At 44.1% G+C, this 24,638-nt stretch overlaps 1 long non-coding RNA gene across 1 annotated transcript; it reads right to left on the bottom strand.

Moving 5' to 3' along the window:
- Window positions 1-633: 633 nt before the first annotated feature.
- On the bottom strand, window positions 634-2,955 carry LOC113584229. The gene is made up of 3 exons (XR_003411394.2): window positions 2,857-2,955; window positions 2,071-2,291; window positions 634-1,118 (listed from the first exon to the last, which is right to left on the bottom strand). It is a non-coding gene; the product is annotated as an uncharacterized LOC113584229 (long non-coding RNA).
- Window positions 2,956-24,638: the final 21,683 nt, after the last annotated feature.

Below are 24,638 nucleotides of genomic sequence, written 5' to 3'. Positions count from 1 at the left end.
TTTGTGAAGACTGCTAGCCATGTAGGATAGAAAGGATCTGATGGGCATGAGAACAGAAAAGTGTCTGAAAATGAAAAGTCTTAAAAGAAACGTGCTTCCAATGAAAAAAAGAAAGAAAAGACATAAACATGTAATTTAAACAGTAACATTATGCATGGTTGGCACACAGGCCTTTCAGCAAACACCACAAAAGAAAACACAGAGATCTGTCCTCTGATGACTGAAGTGAGTGGGCAGGCCCACAGTTAAGATGGCTGTTTGTGTTATCTCCTCGGTATGAACAGGTAGAGTTTTAGACCGTTTAAAGTCTGCCAGGGAGGCAGATGGTTTTAGTGTAGATGTGTATGTATAGCTATGAATCAGTTTGCTCCTATTTGGTCATTAATTCAACTGCAATGATCTGCAGAGTAATATTTTTCTCAGTTCAGTTAAGCTTTCTTGTTCACGTGTAATAGCACAATGAATGCTATGTTTAACTTTTGTTTATATACTAACCAGAATTGGATTGTAGTCAGCTAGTACTAACACTGTGGTTCAGCTATCTCACAGTTATGTGCATCCAATAATAATTCGTTGCTAGTGTAAAAGTCAATGAAGATTTCACATTCCTGTTTAATTTTCAGAAACCACATATATACACACATATACATGCTTTGCTGATGCTAAAGACATCTTTAAACATAGCTCTCTGGCTTTATTTATAGAATCAATCCAAGTACGTTGCGACTAAACATGGTGTGATTTGAAGATTTGAAGAAATTGGCTCTCATGTAACTGGATATTTGAAGCTGTTTTCCAGCGAGCACTCTCCAAGGGTTGTGGTCCCCATGTGACAGTCCCGCTGACTGAGTCCACAAACTCCCTTTAATCATGCTGTGGTTCCTCTGTCAGTCTCACCACTGATACCTGATGCTAATCCACTATCACAGGACCTCCGCCAGGGCATAGTGTGGTGGGAGAGACACGGAGGCGTGAGAGGCTGGAGTGGCAGTGTGTAGGCACACGGCCTGCCCTGCGAGATCACTCTGGCCTTTGGGGTTTGATTGACAGATGGGAATAGCTTTATCAGCCTGGCTCCATTCCGGGGTTTGTCTCAGGATTGTTCGGCTGTGAGGTGTCTAGACCAGAGTGAGGGGGAAGGGGTGAGAGAGTGAGAGAGGGAGAGTGAGAGAGAGAGAGAGAGAGAGAGAGAGGGAGAGAGAGAGAGAGAGAGAGAGAGAGAGAGAGAGAGGGAGAGAGAGAGAGAGAGAGAGAGAGAGAGAGAGAGAGAGAGAGAGAGAGAGAGAGAGAGAATTCATGTCTGACAATGTGGGAAACCAAAGTTGGTCACACTGACAGAAACTTGGTCACTAAGTCACTCTGGATTGGAGAGTCTGCCAAATGACTAGATGCAAATGTAAATACAAACATACAGGAACCCAAACACGTACATGCACTCCTGCATCACACTCTGAGACTGACTGAGACTCAGACGAGTAAAGTAAAGGCACTTAACACAGTCATTTACTCTAATCCATGTCTCAAGATACTGCAAAAGAAAACTGCTCAAAGGTTGTCACTCAGATGTAATCCCTTCCATGCTGGGAGGAGAGCAGGCTTTAGAATAATGTAATAGTTACTCTAGGGCAGTCCTGGAGCAGAAAAGTCATTCATAAGCTCTGGGTGCAATGGAGGAAGGTTCTCTTTAAGGGAATATGGGTCAAATTTCACTTGACTCCTCTCAGTAGGTTCACAAAGGGAAGTCATTTCATTCAGTGTCTCTGTTTCTGTCTGCAGACTGTTAGTGAAGATGGGGGAAGAGAGAGAGAGAAACAGGGATGAGAAAGAGGAAAGAGAGGGAAAGAAGGAGGAGAAAAAAGACGAGAGAAGAGAAAAAAACAGCCAGAGGTCCAAGTGTAATGGAGCACACTCGACCGTCTGCTGACACATTGGTGCTTATACACAAACAGGGGTTTACTGGCAGCCAGGGACAACAAGTGAGTCAGGTGGAGTAAAGAATGATGAGTTGGTTTGGGTGTGCAAAGGGCTCGCAACACAAGAATAATGCCGATGTGTGGCTTTGAGACTCACCTCAAAAGAAGGCCTTTCGCCTGACCTGCATGTAGCTAGCCTTTCAGTCCTTCTGAGTCACAATTCAGCTATGAAATAGCATTTCAGTGTAATTATGTCTACACAGTCTCCACTGGAACAGTAGTCTGTTTGTGGTTGCAGGATTCTCCATGACAGCATACATCTTATTTTGTAGATGGTAGAATTTTATTCCATCACTGGCATCATGCCTGGAGTTGTTCCTGGGAGATGGTCATAGGTCCCAGAAGAACAGACTTTCAAGAAAGTCCATTTTGTTGGGTTTATTGTTGTATATTTTGCTTTTAAATATGGTCCCAATATATAAAATAATATGAAACACAAATAAAATTTGGTTTAAATAAGAAAGAATAAAATTGACATGGCAAAGAAATTGCTTTGTATATTTTTCTGTTTTCCTAGAACATCTGGCTTTGGATAAATGATTGTTAAGGACAGCAGTATGCAAGGTCGACAGGCAGAAAGTAAAGTAGAACGAACATCTTATTAGATGTTTTCCAGTTCGCAAACACACATGCAGCATATCTAAAAATATACCACAATCATACATTTACATATGCATATACTGTAGATGTATGTATTCCATAATGTGTGTGTGTACTCTACACAGTAAAAGTACAATAGAAAACACCTAATGTTCAATAAAACTGTTGCATATCTATTCTCACATAGTGTTCGGAGCGTGACGAGGAACAGTTGGAAACCATGTGAAACCTAGTTCCATTTAACAGGAGCACAGACTCTGTGCAAATGGTGTCTGGCCCTTACCATCCGGGAATCTGTGGAGAGGAATCCTCCTGCATCTGAGTCTGGTCCACGGCTGGGTGAATCGTCCTCTCCATCTCATCTCATGCCCATTCTGTTTGGATAAATCGGACCATCAATCCTCGTGTGGCACTAGCTGGGTGCCTTCAGTCAAGCCCTTGTGGCTGTGGAAGTAGAAGTCACCCACACACACTTCCGGCTGACCCCAGAGACTCTGTCTCTTCCTCCTCAGATGACCCCCACTAGCATGGACAAGTTTCAATAAATCACTTCTCCTCGGGGGTGGGGTGGGGTGGGGGGGGGATGCGTGAGACTCATAAGCATGTGAGACATCCCTTGTCCTGCGGGGATGCGATTGTTTCCAGCGCCAGCACAGCATTGAGGGCAACTCACACAAGAACTGGACTGTGAGGACTATGCATTTCTGCTAATGATGGCAGGACCACCGGCAGACAGAGACACACACCAACCAACACTGAGGAAGCCCAAGTACTTCCACAAGCTCATTTTAGCTCATCCATACACGAGAATGGTCTCTCTCTCTCTCGCCTCCTCTCTCTCTCTCTCTTTCTCTCACACACACACACACACACACATGTACACACAGACACACACACACGAGACAATCTTCTAAATACATCTTCTATCCAAGCAATATTTATATTAATTGTCATTAAATACACCAGCGATTACTGTAAGTAAGACTGTGCATCACTGCACTGGTGGTCCCTCATCTGGACTGTCTCTTAGCAAAAACAGCAGTGGAACTCCAGATAACACTCGGTTTATTTACTCCTCACTCCAGCATCGGCTGAACCATCAGTGCGTTGGATGCAGGTACTGGGGGGAGGTGATCAGCAATACACAAAACCAATAATGTACAAATGGAAACAGTCCAGAAAGAAAAATCCAGGTTGTGAAAGCTGATGAGCTGAGAATGCACTGTACTGAGAAAGGTGACATAATCATCACTATAGCCTGTGGGAACTTTGCTCAATGCGCTGGAAATTGAACCCAAAATTCAACTTGCATAGGTTTACAAAAGCTTTGTGTAAACACAGTGTAAATTCTTTGTAAAGCTCTGTTAAGATCTGTCTACATTCTAGATTTGCAGTAACAATTCTACAACCACATAATTCCAAAAAAAACACGTAGACCTCAAAGCATTCTTGAAGATTACAGTTGTGTGATGACAAAGGTGTTGTGAGGAATTTGTATTCTCTGTATTATAATGGGGCACAAGGAAGGAGTCAGGTATAAAATCAGAGTTTGGAGATAAAATGCCATCTACCTTGATTTAGTCTTTCACAACCCCGCCTATACTCTCAGCTTCCTTCTCTCTCTCTCTCTCTCTCTCTCTCTCTCTCTCTCTTTTTCTCTCTCTCTCTCACTCTCAGCCCTGTGGTCTTATCAGACAACCCTGAGGCACCCATAACTTACACTCTGTTCTGACAGCAGTACAGCTTATGCAGCCAGCAAAACGCATGGACAACATACAGCTTGCTCTCTCTCTCTCTCTCTCTCTCTCTCTCTCTCTCTCTCTCTCTCTCTCTCTCTCTCTCTCTCTCTCTCTCTTTTTCTCTTAGCCCCCCAGCTGTGCTTCTGAACTGTCAGGTCAGGTCAGATAAGAGCTGATCGATGGCTGGAACACTGGCTCCGTCTTGACCCAGCCCCATGGAGACTTCCATGCTCAGACAGGGCAGAGGCTTGGGAGGCACCAGGAAGGTACAGACCCACAGATTGACCCCTGTAGCACAGCACACATACAGTAGCCACATTCAGGAATAAAGTGATAGTATTTAGCATCAGTACTCATACCTGATATTAGTGTCCCCTTTATTTAGTAAGAGCTCTCCAAACGTAATAGAATCCACGTACATATGCAATCCTAGGCCTTCCTGGAAATTCCACTCATAGAGAAACAGATACTTTAAACTACATATATTTAAAGTGAAATACTTACTTTAAATATGTATAGCCTTCAACCATGTCCACCACTGATAAAAAACCCACTTCAGACTGGTTAAACAGAAACCGTGACAGACGATCATGCACATAGGACTCAGTGAATACTTTATATAATTAATTCATCAATACAATAAAAGTGAACAATTAAGAAATATCAGTGAAATATCAGTAATGAGATTGAGTGCAATGGGATGAGTGCCTGATCTGTCTTAGACCAGGCATAATGTTTTACGGGAGTTTTTGTGATGCACACATCAACAAGCTTTAAATCTTCAACAGTAGGGCAAACATTTCAAGCAGTTATTTTCTGCCACATTCTACCTTCAAGTGTAGCAAACACAGAGGGCTTTGGAAGGCCAGGAAAGGCCATCCTGAAGCCACAGAGGCCTCCAAGGCTCCCAGAGGACTGCCTTATGATGAACGAGGGGACTGAGGGAATACCAGCCCCATATTTGGAGACAGACAGATAAAACGCTGACCTTGTTCCCTCTCAGAATGAACATTCCACAGCCGTAATAAAATGTGTGGGTGATAGTCACTGGACTGCTCGTCATATACACGAATAAATCACCCTGCAGGTATGTAAACAGAACATGCAGGATTTTTCCGCGTGGCTCGCTGCCGATAGCACTCTGACTTCCCTCCGAAACGCCTCGCTTCCCCTCACGCTCTGAGATTAGATTGTATCACCTGCTAGATTGATCGGGTTTATTGCAGTTGTGCCTGTCTGTGTCATACTTGTGACTCTGACGACTCTTCTTCCATGGTATTTCACAGTGTGTGTATGAGACTTGCTCTCGCACACTGAGACACTTGCGAAAGTCTTAGCCAACATCCAAAAACAACATTTCAGCAGCATGTGACCCTTTGCTGTGTGGACTAGAAGCTACAAATAGAGCAGCAATTTTGGAGGATTATGGCTGCGTTCAGCTTGTTCTATATGAGGACCTATTTGAAAGTTGTCAGCAAGTGAAAGCCCCTTAAATCACTGACTACAGCTCTCCCTCCTTCTCTCTCTTGCTCTCTCTCTCTCTCTGTCTCTCTCTTTCCCTTGCGCTTTCTCTCTCCCTTGTTCTCTGTCTCTCTTTCTCCCTCTCCTTTGCACTCTTTCTCTCTCTCTCTTTCTCTCTCTCTCCCTCTCTTGCTCACTCTCTTTCAAGGGTAAGAAAGCCCACTATAAAGCCAGCAAATCCACTTTACAGCCATTTGGCTGTCACCAAAACTGCCTTAGATTGGCTTGGCTTGTTGCTGAGCTTAAAGGCAGAGGTCTAACTCAGTGAGTACATATTACTGGAATGCTCTTCTACTGTGTTGGGGATTTAGGGTCATTTACCTTAGACAGTCACTGACTGGTACATCCACCAAGGGGGAGAGGTTATATGAGTGAAAGAGAGAGACAGAGACAGAGAGAGAAACACGTGGGGGCAGAAAGAGAGAGAAGGAGGAGAGATCAAGACAGTCCGAAGTGGTTTTTCCATTTCTAGTGGCACTTTGGTAAAAAAATAAAAGTGACAAACAGATGCTTATTCTTTGGCAGCTAAGTCGGCTCTTCACAGCTGTTTCAAAATAAACAGAAACGGGGACCCTTGTGAAGTTTACATTCCTCACCAAACTCTCCCTTTAATTATTTTGTAATCTGTCCACTGGGCACTTTTTATCAATGGGATGTTTATGGTCCTGACAGATTAAACTGAACGCATGTTAAACACTGATAAGCACTGCTTCCTCCTGCTCTGGCTTTTAAAGCTAATTTCAGCTTGGACAGCGACCCAGTGATTGGTAACGTCCCACTGAACGTCTGATTATGCGACTGCAAGGAAACAACCGGAGAATCGAAGCTCATAGAGTCCTGGGGGAGTTATTTATCTCCCAGCCAGAGGAAGGACTGCAGAGGGGCAAAAAAAAGAAAAACTTGAATGAACTCATAAATATCAGGTGACAAATTATAAATGAATGTGCTAAGGTCACTGCCTATTCCTGTGTGTTTATTGAAAAGCAAATGTTTGAATAGATGTAAGAATTGTGTAGTATAAACAGTGGAACAGGCAGAGGAAAAATGATGGGCTCACATGACAGGTATTGGTGTAGTGTTTATGCAAAGCCACGCACGAGAGTGAGGCTAACTATCCACGGAGAGGGACCACTGTTTCACCCTCAGGGGCCCCAGCAGGAATGTGGCTCTTCAGAAAAGACGAGCCAGCATCAAAACACGTCTGCGATGGCAGCCGTCATACAGCAGTCAAAGCCATCTCTTAGAGATAGCGAGAGAAAGAGAGAGAGACAGAGACACAGACAGACAGAGAGAGCGAGAGAGAGAGAGAAAGACAGACAGACAGACAGAGAGAGCGAGAGACAGACAGACAGACAGACAGACAGACAGACAGACAGACAGAGAGAGAAAAAGAGACAGACAGACAGACAGAGAGAGAGAGAAACAGACAGACAGAGAGAGTGAAAGAGAGAGAGACAGATAGACAGAGAGAGTGAAAGAGATAGAGACAGACAGACAGAGCGAGAGAGAGACAGACACAGACAGACAGACAGACAGACAGACAGACAGACAGAGAGAGAAAAAGAGACAGACAGACAGAGAGAGAGAAACAGACAGACAGAGAGAGTGAAAGAGAGAGAGACAGATAGACAGAGAGAGTGAAAGAGATAGAGACAGACAGACAGAGAGAGAGAAAGAGAGACAGACAGAGAGAGAGAAACAGACAGACAAAGAGAGTGAAAGAAAGAGAGACAGAGACAGAGAGAGAGAGAAAGAGAGACAGACAGACAGAGAGAAAAAGAGAGAGAGAGAGACAGAGACAGACAGAGAGAGAGAAAGAGAGACAGACAGACAGAGAGAGAGAAACAGACAGACAAAGAGAGTGAAAGAGAGAGAGACAGAGACAGACAGAGAGCGAGAGAGAGAGAGAGACAGACAGAGAGAATTAGAGAGAGAGACACAGACAGACAAAGAGAGAGAAAGAGACACAGACAGGCAGAGAAAGTGAGAGAGAGAGCCACAGACAGACAGAGAGAAAGAGAGAGAGACAGATAGACAGAGAAAGAGAGAGAGAGAGAGACAGAGAGAAGGAGAGAGAGTGAGACACAGACAGACAGAGAGAGAGACAGACAGACAGACAGACAGAGAGAGCGAGAGAGAGAGAAAGAGAGACAGACAGAGAGAGGGGGGGGGGAGGGGGATCAACAATCAAATGAAAAATTGATGTTTAAGTGGAACTCCCATTAAATCACGAGTCTGTGTTTGTAGGTAGTAGCTGCCAACTCGGAGAAAAGAAAAAAGGGAGAGTTTGAGTAATTTATCCAGGACTTTCGCTTCAGTTTCACCTGAAGAGTCTTGTCTGTGATTTATTGCGCTGGGAGGAACTATGGAGAGTGGACCAGCACGTTGGAATGCCATTGCTGGTACTGCTGGTGTTGCACCTCTCAGAAGAGCTCCCTGATTCCCCTGAACCAAGTCTTGTCTGTAGAAGCAGAGGAAGTGTGGAGACACAGGAATAGCAATATATATGAAATAGTCAACACTGGGGATATGGATATACCACATATGGAAATATTTAAGAATTAATTATTGGAATATTTGGGATACACAGAGGGATAGAGAGGTGTACTGAGGATGTAAACATATTAGCATTTAGACAGACAGACAGGTAGACAGACAGGATAAAAACATTTGGCCTCCAACTGACAAAAATGCATGAAGCAGCATGACCCCAGGATGCACACAAAACACATTTTCATTAAATCAGGGAATTGATTCAGCATTTAAATATCGGGTTATTTAGTCTTCAGACAAGCACTGAGGCTACAATAACACAATATGTCAGTTTATGACCCTCAGCGTCTTGGGCTGTTGGCAGAGGTAAGCATCTGGAAACACTTCACACATCATAGGCTGGTGTGCTGGTGTGTGGTGAGAGAGCCAACCCTGAGACTTAACTTGAGTGTGGAGAAAGGACATGATTGGGCAAAGCTTGTCTCATAACACCGTAGAGCCAAATATTGAACAATTACAGCACTTCCGTACCTCGTTTCTGCTTGCAATTAATATAAATCCATTCGTTACATATAAATTTCATTTTAGCCCATCAAATGCTTCCTGAAAGACAGTGTTTCACAGTCCTCATACTGAACAAGCCTCACGCTGCTGAGTTCCCTCTGTTCCACAGACATCTGCCTCGACTCATGGTCTGCTCGACCCTTTCATGAATTTTAAAATGGACGTGTTAGGGCAGAGGATAACGATTCACAACCCGGTAATCTCTCAGCCAGGAGTCGGTCCTGCTCTCTGAGTGGGAAGGAAGGCCTTGCTTCTCTCCCTCTTTTGATCAGTGCGATGACAATCTTGGGAGTCGTATTAGGTCATGTATAAAAAACTGTGCAACAGGTGGTCTCCTGTACACAGGTGCCTGCTGCCATAGGCTGATCGACAACTAGTAGGCCGGAACTGGTTTTGACTGAATTGGGAAAAATGTGTGTACACTATGTACAGGGCTGGTTTTTCCACTCACATGAAAAACCTTTTACACATTGAGTTTTACACAGATGATGGCAGTATGACCATTCAGATTATGGCCATTTTAGTGCACATGGGAGTCAACTGAACAAGCCAAATTACAAAGTCATTTTAGTCCAAAGGGCACCCTGAACTTCTGGGTCAACTCACACTGACTCCTTTGATTAGGGCTTCCCAGTAATTCCATACTGCTGGGAATCCTCATGCTAATGTTCTATTAATGCTTAATTAACCAAAGCAATAAGAGAAGCAATGTAAATGTTTATTACTACAGTGTGTGAGACCTAAGGCTGGCTACGAACAGACGAGAAGGGGCGGGGGGTGAATCCCTGAGTTCAGGTAAAGTCACCCTTGCTGAATCCATAGAATCAAAAATCCCTTTCACCAATATCACTTGATATGTTCCTTTTTTTTAAAAAAGTTTCCAAAACTTAAAAGGTTCCGTTTCAGATCTGGACCTCTGACAACTTCATTCTGAAAACTAACCAGGGCAAAGGTGGAATTTCCATATCCAAAAGACATGCATGTTATCTTTTCCCTAAATAAATCCACCCTATCAGAGCTAGTCTTCTGACCACAAAGGCAGAGGGGTGGCTGAAAGCTGCAATAATCTGAGCCTGTGGTTTAGTTGCAACACAGCGTGAGCAATGGGCTTGAAGTCTGAACATCGAGGAGTCAGTCCGAGGTCATCCACTCTGCGTTCACACCGACTTTCCCGGAGTTCCATTCTGATTTTCCCAGCTGGGGAAGCCCGTTACACTCTGTAGGCAACTTTTACTGAAGTTACTAGCCCTTGGTAAGACAACTGAATCTTCCAGCCCTGCATCTTCTAACAGTTGCCTTGTGAATACACTATGATGAACATATTCTGCAGTATATCACAGCCAGTACTACAGACACTGGGCACATGCTAATATAGTTAGGCTATGTGGGCTATGTGTGGATACACGTGTATAGGCAGAGGGTGAGACTGCGAGTGTGTGTGCATGTGTTTACTCTGCTGGGCTTCTAAGGAAGCTTTCTTCCATGGTCACCTCCACATTACGGTAAACTATAGCTGATAAGAACGGCTGTGTGACAGTGAAAGACGCTTTATATTTTCCCCAGAGCTGCTGTGATGTGCTGCATCGGTAGCACTGGATCTGTCCCAAAGCAAATAGCGGCGAAGACATGTGCTATAATGGGGTCCATCTTCAGTCGTCCTCTTCCCCAGCCCTGCGTGTTCGAGACCATCTCAGGGACAGAGTGGCTAATTTGACAGCATCAGTGTGAATAATTACACCTCATGTTTGTGCAGCAGTTAGCCAAAGTAAGCCGCCTATTTAGCTTGTCGTAATGTGTCAGGCCAGATCGGTCCTTTGGTTGCAGCGCCTGATGCCCCCCCGCCGTGCCGGGACCTTTCCCTCTATCTGATCCTAGGTGTGAGGATGTGTCCGTGTGGTGGCACTAACGACGACTTTGAAGGAGGATTTACGCCTCTCCGGTCCAAGGCAGTCATGCGGCGGAGCAGCAGGGATGGTGCTAACAGCAAGGGGCCTGGAGCCCCCATGGCTCCACACTGGGCCCTGCAGGAGTTCAGTGACACTGCCATCAACACACCCAACCCTGGCTGACGGGCAACCGCAACACACCTCGACTCCATCACCCGCATTGTGTAGCCTCCAAAGGATACCACAGCGCTCGGCACAGTGCAAATGACAGAGACGGGGAATTTCAACTAGCGTGTGAGTAAACAAATGGCAGCGTATTTAACTACTGTGTGAGTAAAACAGGAGCAGAAAGCTTTCTGTCTTCAGCACAAGCTTCCATTTACAAGGCAGTGCAAGAGATGCATTGAATTTTAGTGATGGAGAGATAGAGAAGCAGATAGAGACAGAGAGAGAGGAGAATGGGGGATTCCTGGAGGAGAGACTGGGTTGTTAAGATAACTCCCCACCTCCCGTAGGTCTCTGGTCAAGATAACGAGGCACAGACAGCCCCTCAGATCAAGGTCCGTTATCAGCCAGTCTGGCTGTGCACTGGAGCTCGGAGAAGCCCCTCCAACCCAAGTCCCTACCACCTGAGATGAGGGCAGCTCAGAGTCCATCCGCCACAAGTCGTAACAGGGCTGCTGTCTGTGTACTGCAACACAGTAATGTCATTTGTGCAGGATGTGCCCAGTTGTTATATATATTTCCTCTTAAGCACATAGTTAATGAAAGAAAATCCTACCGCTGATAGTTTTCTAGTCAATTCGTACACCTCACTTTACATTCTTAATTTTATTTCACTTTAACTCTTTAATAACTGTTTTTGCAAAAGCTTCTCTAAGCTAATACATCTGAGAAAGTTATGGACTTAATTGTTTTTGTTATTTTTTATCTTTTCTATTTCTATTTCTTGTTCTATTTCTTTCTATTTGTTTGTGTGAAGCACTTTGAATTGCTACTGTGTACGAAAGCTTCTATACAGATAAACTTGCTTAGCTCTGCTTTGCGTAGGGAACCACGGACATACACATTCACAAGGCCAAATATGCATGATATGTGTACAACCTCAACACACACACTGTTTCAGTGTCGCAGAACAGCTGCACTCACTGAGAATGACTGAGGGAGACAGAAAGGAGTCAGCAAAGCAGACACACAGATAAATGGAGAGTGAGAAAGAGTGCAAGAGAGATCATGGACTCAAGGAGCAACACCTATGAGACCTTTTCTGTTCACAAACACTCTGGTCAGTGCCTGACATTCATTCATTCAGAATAAAGATGTAAGAGGGGCACGCAAAGAAAACAAACAGTGAAAAACCGCTCTCGTGCATATTCACGACGCAAAAGCAGCCGTTCCAAACAGAAAACGAGAGAAAAGCTGTGCGGTAATGTTTTCCCCACTGCTGCAGGAAGAGGAACACCAAAGCCCTCCGTCATTAACCTAAATGAGATCCAGAAGGAGGATGAAGGCTATGCACAGCTCAAGGCCAAATCCCCACTCCTCATCCTCACAGGAGCAGCACGGCAGTAGCAACGCCATCGTCGAGGCGCCGGTCGTCACAGGAGCCTCGCGTGCCCCAGCCTGCGGCGGTGCCCTGTAGGCAAGACGGGGCACTGCAGCGCGGTTTATGAGAAGCCCAAATGAGGCGCAGGCCCGGACGCTGGTCTCACAGGGCGCAAACAGGGGAAGATGCAGAAGCCACGGACAAACAATCAAACCCACCATTTCACCCCGCATGGGCCAGCGAGGGGAGAGAGTGAGAGAGAGAGAGAGAAAAAGAGAGAGAGAGAAAGAAAATAATAAAGAAAAAGAAACAGAGGAGAGAACATATTGACCTCTTTTACAGTACGCTTGTATTGTGTGATGTCGTGCGGCTGGAAACAGTGGCACTCTGATATTCTAGTGAGTCCTCTTTTCTTGTCCATTTTGTTAGATTGAAGCCTGAGGCCTGGAGGGCAGGCAGCATTTATCATGTGGTCTTTTCCCTTGAAAGCCATCTGTGCACAGGCTAATTCATTTCCTCTCCCTCTACCGCTCTGCCGAGTGCTTCTCAATAAAGCCCCATCGAATAAGTCATTAGGAATCAAGTCTTCATAAAAGCCCTTTAGTGTTCAGCAACACAGCAGCCACAATATCAGCACGCACACCGTATTTCAATGTCCCACGACAGCTGTGTACAGAGACCGACTCTGGCCAGGGAGAGAGAGAGAGAGAGAGAGAGAGAGAGAGAGAGGGATGTTATAAAGATGACTGGACTTTAAGGAATGACTCCTTTGAGATCATGCTATCCAGAAAAATCCCCAAATCACAGCAGAACACTCATTCAAACAATGCACATCACCGTCATCCACCACATGAATCTCTATAACTAATGTTCCTACAGCGACACTGTACGCTGTACACCACAGATATCTAATTGTCTCTCTTGCCTTGTATTTGCTGTGGCTGGAAGCAGAATAAATCCAAAGGAACAGAGGTTAACCAGCCTCCCGAGAGCCCTCAGCCTCTCGCAGCCTGACTGCCAGCGTCCTCCGCAGACCGGAGCAGAGCTGCCGAGGGGACTGGACCTTCTGCTGGTACAGAGCAGGAAGCGTCAGCCTTACCACTTCCCTGTCCAATGAAAAGCACTCAGACGTGAATTCACACACTGCACAGAAAGAGTTATCAGCTCATGCTGGACTCAGTCCAGTTCAAGTTCCAAAACATTTAAAATAGTTAATGTCTCTTCATAAAGTCTTTTAAATGTATTTAGGCTATATAGTCTTAGATATTGGAAGTGTACTTGTATATATTATATATGTATGTATTAAATCTACACAACATTTAAACAGGTTATAGAGAGTACTATGATACCAAGAGCAGTATTATACCGTCATCATTGACCCACAGGCACCCATTCGACTAGTTTCTGCAGCAGGAATTCCTTGAGAGATCAATGTGCACAGTGTCGTTTTTGCCTCTCTCCCGCTCTCTCATCGCTCGAAACTTTCCAAAGCATGAAAGCTTATCAGTTATCATAAATTAGAACGTGGCCATCCATCAGCAGAACTGAGAGGGCTCCTCATTCAGAGGAGGACCAGGCCTCAGCTTGGTCCTCCAGGGAACCGACGAGAGTTCATATGGGGGGGTGGAGAGAAGAGTAGAGAAGGGAAGTGCAAGAGAGAGGGGGAGAGATATGCTCCCCTTTCTAGCTTCTAAAGACAGGCCTTGTTGTTTACTACAGATGAAGCAGCTATCACGCCATGTCAGAATTCAGCGCACCCGTTTATCAGTGTAACCTTCTTCAAATGGCTTCCTGAACTTCCATGTGAACATAAACATGGTGTGGGAGAGTAGCTCTGGTAATTGGAGAGTGGACATCCTTAGGCCTCATCAGAGATAGGAACCTTGTGATCAGAGCCAGTGGGGCAGGGGGAAAGCTTTTTAGGATGGGTCACATGGTTTTTCTTAAGAAGCCAGAATCCAAGATTTCCTGCTCCTAAAATGATGACTGTGTGTTCTATCAAAAGAGTGACTGTGGAATATTTCTGAATGGCACTGATAGTAAAGGTCATTTTTACCTGTATATGGAAACCACACCTGAGTTCCCCACAGAGCAAGTGCCATTTTTAATTCTGAGAAGATAATTTTTTTTTAAATGCAAATGAACTTTAAGAAACTATTGCCCTTTGACTGCTCCTTTGACATTTGGGTCACTGGATGACAAAGAAAAAGATCAGTGAAGATGAAATACTCTCTCTCTCTCTCTCTCTCTCTCTCTCTCTCTCTCTCTCTCTCTCTCTATGTCTGTCTCTCTCTCTCACTCTCTCTCTCTCTCTCTCTCACACACACACACACACACACACACACACACACACACACACACTATCAACATGGAAAACTCTGTCTCAATAAAAATTTCACAGCTGTCAGAAAGCTCCAGACACATCCTCCAACACTCCAAGGAGAACTGCTCTCAGGACTCCTACAAGGGAGTGCACATCCAGGGGACTGCACATCCAGCCAATCTGCAGTGGCTGGTGTGGACCTTCCATGCATGTCACTTAAAAAGGCTCAGCGATCTGCGATAGTGACAAGACTAGCTGAAGCCAGTGCGTTAAGTCCAGAGGTCACGGGTCCTGTTTGAACAGTACTCACTAGCAAGCCACTTATCTAGCCGAGCAGTTCATGTGAGAATCCTTCATTTGGCCATGCTGATTTTAAATTGAAGACAAGAACGTATTTTGGCACTTTGAAAAACAGGAGGCTGTGTGGCACAGAAACAATGTTATAACACATATCCACTGTTGTCAATTAACAAACCAGATTGGGCTGAACTGAAGAAGCACTTAATATGCTGTTGTCACCAAGGTGTACAATAGGCCTATATTATTATGCATGTGTGGGTGTGCAGGCACGTGACTAGTACACTTTAGTTAAACTTAAATTTATTACATGTGACAGCCTGACCAAACAATACTGAATTATTATCACCTTGGAAATGATATCAAAGACAACTTCAAAATAGGAAAATAAACAGGGTAAATTGAGACAAATGAAGTTATAGGCCTACTAAACTGGGAGAAGGCTGTTGAAAGCTTCAGTGTACAGTGAAGTTTAAGGGGAGATTAGTGCTCGCGCATACTTTGCTGGCTTTGTTTAGCAAACTGCGGTTGTACGACGTCACGTCTGAAGCATCAGCAGGCGTTTACAGGCAGCTGTGACCCTCTTTGGCCTGACATAACAGGATCTGATGATCTGCTTTTCTTTAGTGTTGAAAATAAAAATCCGGTACATCGATAACAGTTAAATCCGATTTTTTATGTTCTATCTCATAAAAACAGCCGTTATTTACGCGAGCTAGTGTTATTTTTAACACTAGAGCATTATGTTCTTCTCTCAACTACGACAAACCTGGATGAAGCTGGAAGAGTCTGGAGCTCATCCTTAGCTTCAGATCCTGATCTCTCTCACCGCTTTTATGACGAGAAGCAAAACAAAATATATATACCCCCTCTTCCTTCAAGTCCGTAACTGTCCAATGTCCAGCGGTTTTGTGTGTGTAGTTGGATCGAATCCCGGAAAAAGGGATTTGGATGTAAACACTGCAAGTGTTTGGACGTGGAGGACATCAGCGCATAGTCGGAAAGATAAGTGAGATTCATAAAACAGAAACTTCAAACGCAATTGATTCATTTTTTTTAAAAAAGTCAAAGATGTGGAATAATTCAGGAATGGTTAAATCATTCTACAAAGACAGCTATGAACTCGTTTTACTTATATGGAAATAATACTGAAAACTGCACAGAGGAATTTATTTATTTTTAAAGCTGACCTGTAAAAGCTGACCTCTATTAATAATGCTTTTTTACTTAGCTTGTAGCTGAGGACATAGGTTATACATGAATGAATTCACTATAATGCTTTACCAGTATAATGCTTTATCAGTTATATTATCTTGTAGTTCTGTGAAGAACAGTGTATAAAGTGTACGATCAGTCAACTGGTTAATTATATACCTGGGTTACTTGCTGGTTTCCTGGGCATGTACTGTAATGTATGTTGTAATTCATCACTGAAAGTCCTTTTTAGTCTATAGGTTCAGAATTAATCTTGGTATTAGAAGCCAGCCCATTATGTTTGAAGACAAGAGACCATACTAAAAAGGAATCTTCTCACAGACGTGCAGGAGAAAGGACAGGATGTTAGTAAGACTCACTCCCTGCACGACCAGATGGGAGAGTACACTGCACAAGAACAAGATCTTCTGAGGTCACCTGGTAAGTCTAGCAAAGGCCACAACCACGTTATGAACAGTGGAAGACAGCATTTTGCTTTTTTTTAAATTAAAGCTTTTAGGTATAATTGTGGAATAAGCAACAGGTGAGAGTGACATAAGTTTCAGGAGATATTGATTTGTAATTTATATGATATAAGATTAGACCTATCGTAACTTTTACTGAGCTGCGTACAGGATTACAAATATATTATTCTACTGAAAAACAGAATTTATTGCAAATGAAAACAATAAACCTTAGCGGCAGCTTGGTAGCTGAATGTGTAGCCTATCTAACCTGAAATAATAAACAGTCAGAAACTGGTAAATCTGTGTGTAAAAAAATGAACAAGTTTAGACAGGCCCACTGAGTTAAAAGTTTGAGTGAAAAGTGTTGACCATGTTTAGCGTCTATATTTCCAAGGACAGACTAATTCTAGGTGAATAGCATATCATTATGCTGCTAGCTATTACTTTCTAGAATACACTATTGAGGCTACCCAGGTTATAAATACAAGTGATTCAAGACATATTAAAGTGATTTCAGTGATTTCATCATAAATTAAGTGATTCCACAAGGATGGAATCATAAATTAAATAAGTAGAAAGCTAGGTAAAAGTGAACTGATTTTGATTGGTGATAGTTGTAATTGGCTAGCCTAGCTAGCTCTCACACTAGCTAGAGTGCTAAGCCATAATGATGCAAATTTCAAAATCAGTTTGTTATCGCACAAGTCATCTGAAAGTCCTCGTTGAAGTTGCACATGGACACAAACTGGATACAAGTGCAAGTTAGGACCACAAAGGAAAATGACTTGAATCTGATTTGAAAAGATTATGGGGTTTTTTTGTGTGTCCACACAGTCCTGAAAAAAAAAATCAGATTTTTATCACATTAAGGCAAATAATCGGATTTGGGTCACTTCAATTTGACAATGTGAACGTAGTGAAAGTGGTTCAAATGGGCACTGAAAATGACAGATTCAGTGTTAAAATTTTACGTTCACACTGCCATCCAAATGACAAATCTGAGTCACGTAACAAGGAAAAGATTATATTTGGGCCACAAATATCTGCAGGTCTCATAGTTGTGACATTTCTGATGGTAGTGACACAAATGACATTGTGCAAAAAGGTATCACTGTGTGAGTTGTTTTTGAGCATAGATGTGCTCACATTACAGACAGATAAAGGTCACGTGCCATTATGAATGTGAATTTTTGAAATAGGCAAATCTGATCTGAGGATAAAATCAGAATTGGATTATGTTGATGATAATGTGAATTTAGCCTTTCATTTCAGTATATGGTATGGAATTTGATCACTGTTGTCTATATAACACCTGATCATAACTATAGGAATCACAAGCATGTGGCATTGCATCCCAGCAATAGTCAATAGTGGGCGTTAACAGATTAGCAAAGAAAATAGTGTTTTGTTGTTAATTTCCTCTTTGTTTATGGGATATTTGATTTGTTTCAATTTGATTTGTTTTGTAGCTGGCCTCCACTACAGATTAATATCGGCTTTATCTGTTACTGCTGACCCCATTTTGATTGTTGTTCTTTTGCGTCTGCCAGACAGATTAGGAGCGTGATCTGTTCAGATTAATCTTGGATATAGGTCATATTACAACGATATTGTGACCAGCCTAACAAAAACATTGCTTGTGTCAGTGTGTATGTTGGGCATGGTCGTATGTCTCAAAACAGAACTCTAATTCGTCAAACCTCCCAGCACACTTGACTGATAGTAGTTAGAATTCACAGTCCAAACTGATATCAGTGTTATATATAGACAAGGACCAATTTCTAACATGCAGTAGGCTACACTATAGATTTAAGTCTAACACTGAGAGTCTAAAGTGCTGAAACTTGACTTGGATCAGAGTCTCCATCTTGATATAGGAAGCTCAGCACTAACTGTCAGCAGTTTTTTAAATTTCGCAGTTTCACACGTTCAGGGATCAAAAGAGGTCTCCCACCTCCAGTTTCTAAACCCCACCCATGTTTCTCATTCCCACGGTGATCTGCGCATCCTGAGTGTTCTCCCGAGTGTTCTCCCTCCTCTCCGACAGCTTCGAGCTTTGCTCATTGGCATCCTCTCCCTCCTCGGACTGACACTTTTAGAGCTCTTTTGCAGAGCTCTCGGTTCAAAGGCCTGTGGAAGAATGTCGTAGCATGGCCCAAAAAAAGCCCTTTAAGCAGTTTTACTTCACCCTGCTGATGCATGGGTTCCTGTTAACAGCGTTTTTAGCTGCGCGTAACATCCATGATTCAGCTCCATATCCTGAGAAAATATGATTTGGAAAACCGGAACCAATTTTTTTCTGTCACGGTATCTTTGGGGGAGACACCGACATAAATATGCACACTTCCTTTGCTGCCAAAGATTTTTAGCGCAGCGGTTTAAATTATGGTTATTGCAGTAATTCACAGAGGCCAGATTTGTGTTGTCTAAAATGTGTGGGATTGTGACAAATTATTTCATCTTGTTCATCTCAACAAATTAAAACGGCCCATCCTCTGTAACCTGAGTGACTCAGTCTTCTTCAGAGTGGAAGGCAACACCATCCATTGCTAAACACAATTTCCAGGAGGCCTTCTGTATGCGTTATTGATGCTGAGCCAAAGAGTTTCCTCAAGGTTCATTTGTCAGATTTTTTTTGTCAGGTTTTTTTTTTTTTTTTTTTTTTTGCTCTTTAGATTATCCGTGCCAAATTAGCACTAAGCCTGTTGTCATTTATAACTGGGGTTTTGCAATGCCTCAGCGACGGAGAAGTCGGCTGCTGCGTAAGAGCGCGCCGAGCGATGCGTGGTAGGATTGCGCACCCTGGAGCGTCGCCATGCCTCCCATTACTGAACTTTCCGGCCTTCTCAATTAAAAAGGATGAATCAACGGCGAAGTGTAATTTGTTCCCCCTCTGACTTCGCAGGTGATGCCAGCAGAGGTTATGCTGAATTTATAGGACAGACACTGAAACTGCCACATGGACTTAAACAAATGAAAGCCATTTATCATGATCATGCTAAAGGGGGCTCGCGGGCACCGAACGCAGCTCCTCCGACTGAAGCCCCTGGCCAAATATAGGAAAGCCAGTTATTCCTCCGATACTTCAAATGGAAAGGACATCTTAGTTCACATTAAATATTGCCCTGAAAAATGACCTGGCGTGGATTCAGCCGTAAGAAGTGTTAACGTTGGCACTTCCACTGTGTACACTCGTGGTAAATTGTTTTAGTGTTTATTTGACGGGATATGCGCTGGGGATTGATGGATGGGAAATCGGACGTCTCCTCTCATCTCCCTATCTTTCCTTTTTCAGTCATATTGACTGGGGAAGAGGCTGAGCAAAGGAAGGTGCACAGAAGGATCATCATTGAACGTTTCCTCAAGTGCCCGGTGCAGCCAACTGCACGTACAGGCTGGCTACCGAGCGACACCGGCACATCATCGCCCTGTCGTCCTTTCATTCATAGCAGTTCGACTGTCTCAGATTAGCTGACCATAAATATCCTTCACGTCAAAAGCTCATGGACACGGTTTTTGGTCAGTAATAGCATCTCCTGCATGTGGACTCACGGTCTCGAAAATGGATTTATTCAAACATGACAAAAATGAAACCCAGTTCTGTAATAATGAGAGAACCCTGGTTTTACGTACAGTATACAGTTCAGGGGTTCTGGGAGGACATGACAGGATGATTGAAAACAGTACAATACACACTTGGCCTAATTTACAGTGGTCCACAAGACAGGCCCAGTCTGACCTGATGGAATATTTAACTCCCCCAGTGTGTGCTGTTCTGCAACTCACGACTACATTCTTATTTTCTGATCTTAAGTGAGGCAGTGAGTTTTGAAATGGTAAATTACCAGAGGATTGCAAAGGCATAAGTTTTACATGTTTTGCAAGCTGGATGGGGGTGGGTGGTGGGTGGTGGAGGGTGTGTTCAGTCTTCCACGATTTAAGACAATCAAGCTCATATTTTTTTTTAGCATTCAGACCGTAAGCTTTCTTTTGAACAAGGAGCAAAGCTACAACCAGGCACCTTGGAGCTTCTCCAGGAAAACACGTCTGAGTTTTCATCCACCCAGCAATTAGCCCCCATCATCCACTCATCAAATCCCATTGGCAATGCTCTCAGCTTCAGCATCCTCCACTAAACCCAGCAGTCCTTGCCTGGGTTCACATCTGATACCTAAACACCACTGTATCTCCTCCACCACACTCAACAAATAAACATCTGTGCAGGAACGCACTCATGGTCACTTTCCCGGCCAGATCCGGTCCGGAGGGGCTTCGGCTCTGGACGCATTTCCCCGTTCCCGCATTCTCACCGCTGAGGAGCTCAAATTTATGGCTTGTTATCCTTTTCTTAAATCTCCCTAACACCATTACATAACATGCTGAAGGTAACGTACACACTAATGGGGGGAAGGATGTAAATCCATCAGGGGCTGTAAATTAGCGCGGGGCACTTTTGTGTGTGCGGATTACATCGCTGGGGGGGGATAATGGCCAGAGAGAGCACTACCATGATGGACTGCGGTTTTGACGCAACCGGTGCTCCAATAAATCGGCCATGGCTACAAACTGCAGCCCAGTATCTCCCAAACAGCTAGGCCAGGATGTCGCGGGGAGCCTCAGACTTGTATGCTAGCACATGATTTATCTCTGTAGTGTCTTTTGGTCTTGCTGCGCTCTCGCTGTGCTCTCGCTGTGCCAGTATGGGGAGATGGGTCTCACGTAAGCTTAGACACACTTCATGGATTGAAACAGATCAAAGCTGATTGCTGATTGCAGTGTGTATCAAGAAGGGCAATAGGCCACTTTAACTCATCAGTGTGTGCTTATGTAGAATCTGCAGTTGTAGAATGTAACAGACAGCTATTGTCACATCATAAATGGCACTAGTTCTGAAGACATGGAAGGGTAAAGTGCTGAGGTCACTGTTCCTGGCTCTGTGTGCTCATTTTACTGTAGTAACAGAAGAAGCTGCGGTGATATAGATGTTGGTGCATTAAAAGCACATCTGTGACTGCATGTCTGTGAATGCACACGTCTGTGACTGCACACGTCTGTGACTGCACACGTCTGTGACTGCACATAACTATCACTGTACATGTCTATTACTGAACTGTGAAAGCACAAAATAAAAGTTGCATATGGACACAAATTGGATACAAGTGCAAGTTAGGACCACAAAGGAAAGTGACTTGAATCTGATTTGAAAAGATTATGGGGTTTTTGTATGTGCACACAGTCCTGAAAAAAAATCAGGTTTTTATCACATTAAGGCAAATAATCGGATTTGAGTCACTTCAATTTGACAATGTGAACGTAGTGAAAGTGGTTCAAATGGGCACTGAAAATGACAGATTCAGGGTTAAAATTTTACGTTCACACTGCCATCCAAATCACTGTACATGTCTATTACTGAACTGTGAAAGCACAAAATAACAGACAGACAACAGACAAAGAAAAATAGTAGAAAGCGGCAGAATGAGGAGACCTCACACATGCAGAAAGAGGTACTAACTGATCATCTCTGACCCTCATATCTGGGGCTCAGTTTGGCCCCTTTCTCTGATACGCCCCATTCAGAAATAAAACCTCTCTTTCACTCTCTGCTCAGCTACTGTGTGCATTTCTGGTGGGCTAAAGAGAAGGTCCTGGAAATCCTTTTCCTTGTCAGATGCAGGGTCACACATGCAGGGTCACACATGCAGACGAGCATGGACACTGTTCCGAGGCAGAGCGCGAACAGGATGCATGCCACGCCACTGACGTCACCTGTCACCAGGGCTCCTGGCAGCCAACATACAGCAGTTTGGTCTGCAAGAGCAGAAGCCACTGAAAAGCATGCTGGGCTTCACTGTTGCCACGGTAATTCTCAGCACTTTGGAGACGGTGCTAACTGAAAAGCGGTCACACTTCTGCCTCATGCTTCTCATCCATCATCAGCACAAGAGCACCACGAACTGTTGCCTTCACACAGCTGAATTCAGCACTACAACACTTGAGCCCATCGAGTGGCCGTATTTATATTTGAAATATAAATATAATAGCTAATTTTTTTTAATGTACTAACCCTCTGTATGAACCAAAGTGGTTCGCAGTCAAGCACCACATTAGGAATGTTTTGAAGAGAATTAGATGTGTAGCCATCCACTGTAGCTGAAGGAACAGGATGAGAAAAAGCACTAAGGATTCCCACACCTCCCCCCATACAGCTGGGCTGTGGTTGGATAAGTAAGGGTGTGCTTTTTTGGATCTTTTGTTTTTTCTTTTGCAGGAGTTATGGTTCAGAGAGCAGCACAGGTCACAGCAGGAGCTGCGCAATCGGCAGGAGTGTGATGGATTGAGGGAGAGATAGAGGCAACTGCATGCTGTCGACAGAGTGCACTAATATTACGGTAAATTGTACAAGGAGGTGCCGCAGAGACTAGTCCAACACATATACTGAGCTATGGCTCTGTTTTTTCCTTTACACTCCCTCTACAAAAGTCACTCTCAGCTGGAGGGGAGGAGAGTAAGTACCTTGGGGTAACCATAACTGGCATTTCAGAGGTGCAGGTAACCATAACCACTGTTTCAGAGGTACCGGTAACCATAGCCACTGTTTCAGAGGTACCAGTAACCATAGCCACTGTTTCAGAGATGCAGGTAACCATAGCCACTGTTTCAGAGGTGCAGGTAACCATAGCCACTGTTTCAGAAGTACAGGTAAGCATAACTACTGTTTCAGAGGTGCAGGTAACAATAACCGTTGTTTCAGAGGTGCAGGTAACCATAGCCACTGTTTCAGAGGTGCAGGTAACAATAACCGCTGTTTCAGAGGTGCAGGTAACAATAACCGCTGTTTCAGAGGTGCAGGTAACAATAACTGTTGTTTCAGAGGTGCAGGTAACCATAGCCACTGTTTCAGAGGTGCAGGTAACAATAACCGCTGTTTCAGAGGTGCAGGTAACAATAACCGTTGTTTCAGAGGTGCAGGTAACCATAGCCACTGTTTCAGAGGTGCAGGTAACCATAGCCACTGTTTCAGAGGTGATGCAACTGTAATGAATGACTAGGTGAGTGAGAGCTACAGAACACTGTGAAGCTTCCAACAAGCAACGAAGCTCCATTCTGCTGTCTGCATAGTGCACTCTACAAACAGGAGCGCATGTGGTTCTGATTACGGGGCCAGATTCCCCTCATTTCATTGGATTTTGGATGCACTGCATAAACTGGTTAGTAGTATTGTGTTAGGTTCTGGGAGCATGAGTTATGAATCTCATTTATCCGCTCAAGGGGGGTGGGGGTGGGGGTGGGAGTGCGCCTCTAATGCAGAGAGCGAATAGGGACACTCTACAGTGGAGGGGTGGAGCATTGCTTCAGAGGGTGTAGCTCTATTAGAGTGACTTGGCAGAAGCCCATTGGCTAGATTGATGATCATTTGAAAATGCCAGCAAGACTGAGTTGTCCTCATTAGCGTAATGATTTTTTGGTTTCATTTTATTTAGGGGGAGATTGATCGCTGATAAAGCATAATGAAGCTACTGGCAGTGGCTAAGAGGGGGAAATGGCTGATGGGCTTGTGATGGTGGATGTGAGATTGGTGTGTGTGTGTGTGTGTGGGGTGGGGGGGGTGACTGAAATGAGCAGCAAGGAAAAGACAGAAAGGAAGACAAAAGGGCAGAGACAGTGTTAGGAAACAGAGATCGCGCACAGTCTCACACACACACACACACACACACACACATCCATACACACACATCAAACACATGCACACATGCACACAAAGATGCATGCACAAAGCACACGATCCCAAATAAAGAGGACAGCATCACTGCAACACAGATAACCAGCAGAGCAGGTTCATATTAAAAAGGTCACTGGACATCCAAACTCTGCAGCCTCCCGGAGCCCAGACTGCCGTCTGGCAGTGCAGCTCACCTACACGCCGGGAGGCAAAGAGACACAGAGAGAGACCTGGGAGAGTCTCACGGCTGCAGACTGTTGATGAACAGGGAGGATGAACTATTAGCTGTGAGTGGGGAGAACAGGTGCTAGAGGA

This window comes from Electrophorus electricus, chromosome 11 (assembly GCF_013358815.1).
Source record: "Electrophorus electricus isolate fEleEle1 chromosome 11, fEleEle1.pri, whole genome shotgun sequence".
In the NCBI taxonomy this organism is placed as follows: Eukaryota; Metazoa; Chordata; class Actinopteri; order Gymnotiformes; family Gymnotidae; genus Electrophorus; species Electrophorus electricus.
Note: the sequence above shows the minus strand (reverse complement) of the source record. Positions and strands in the feature narration are given on the sequence as shown.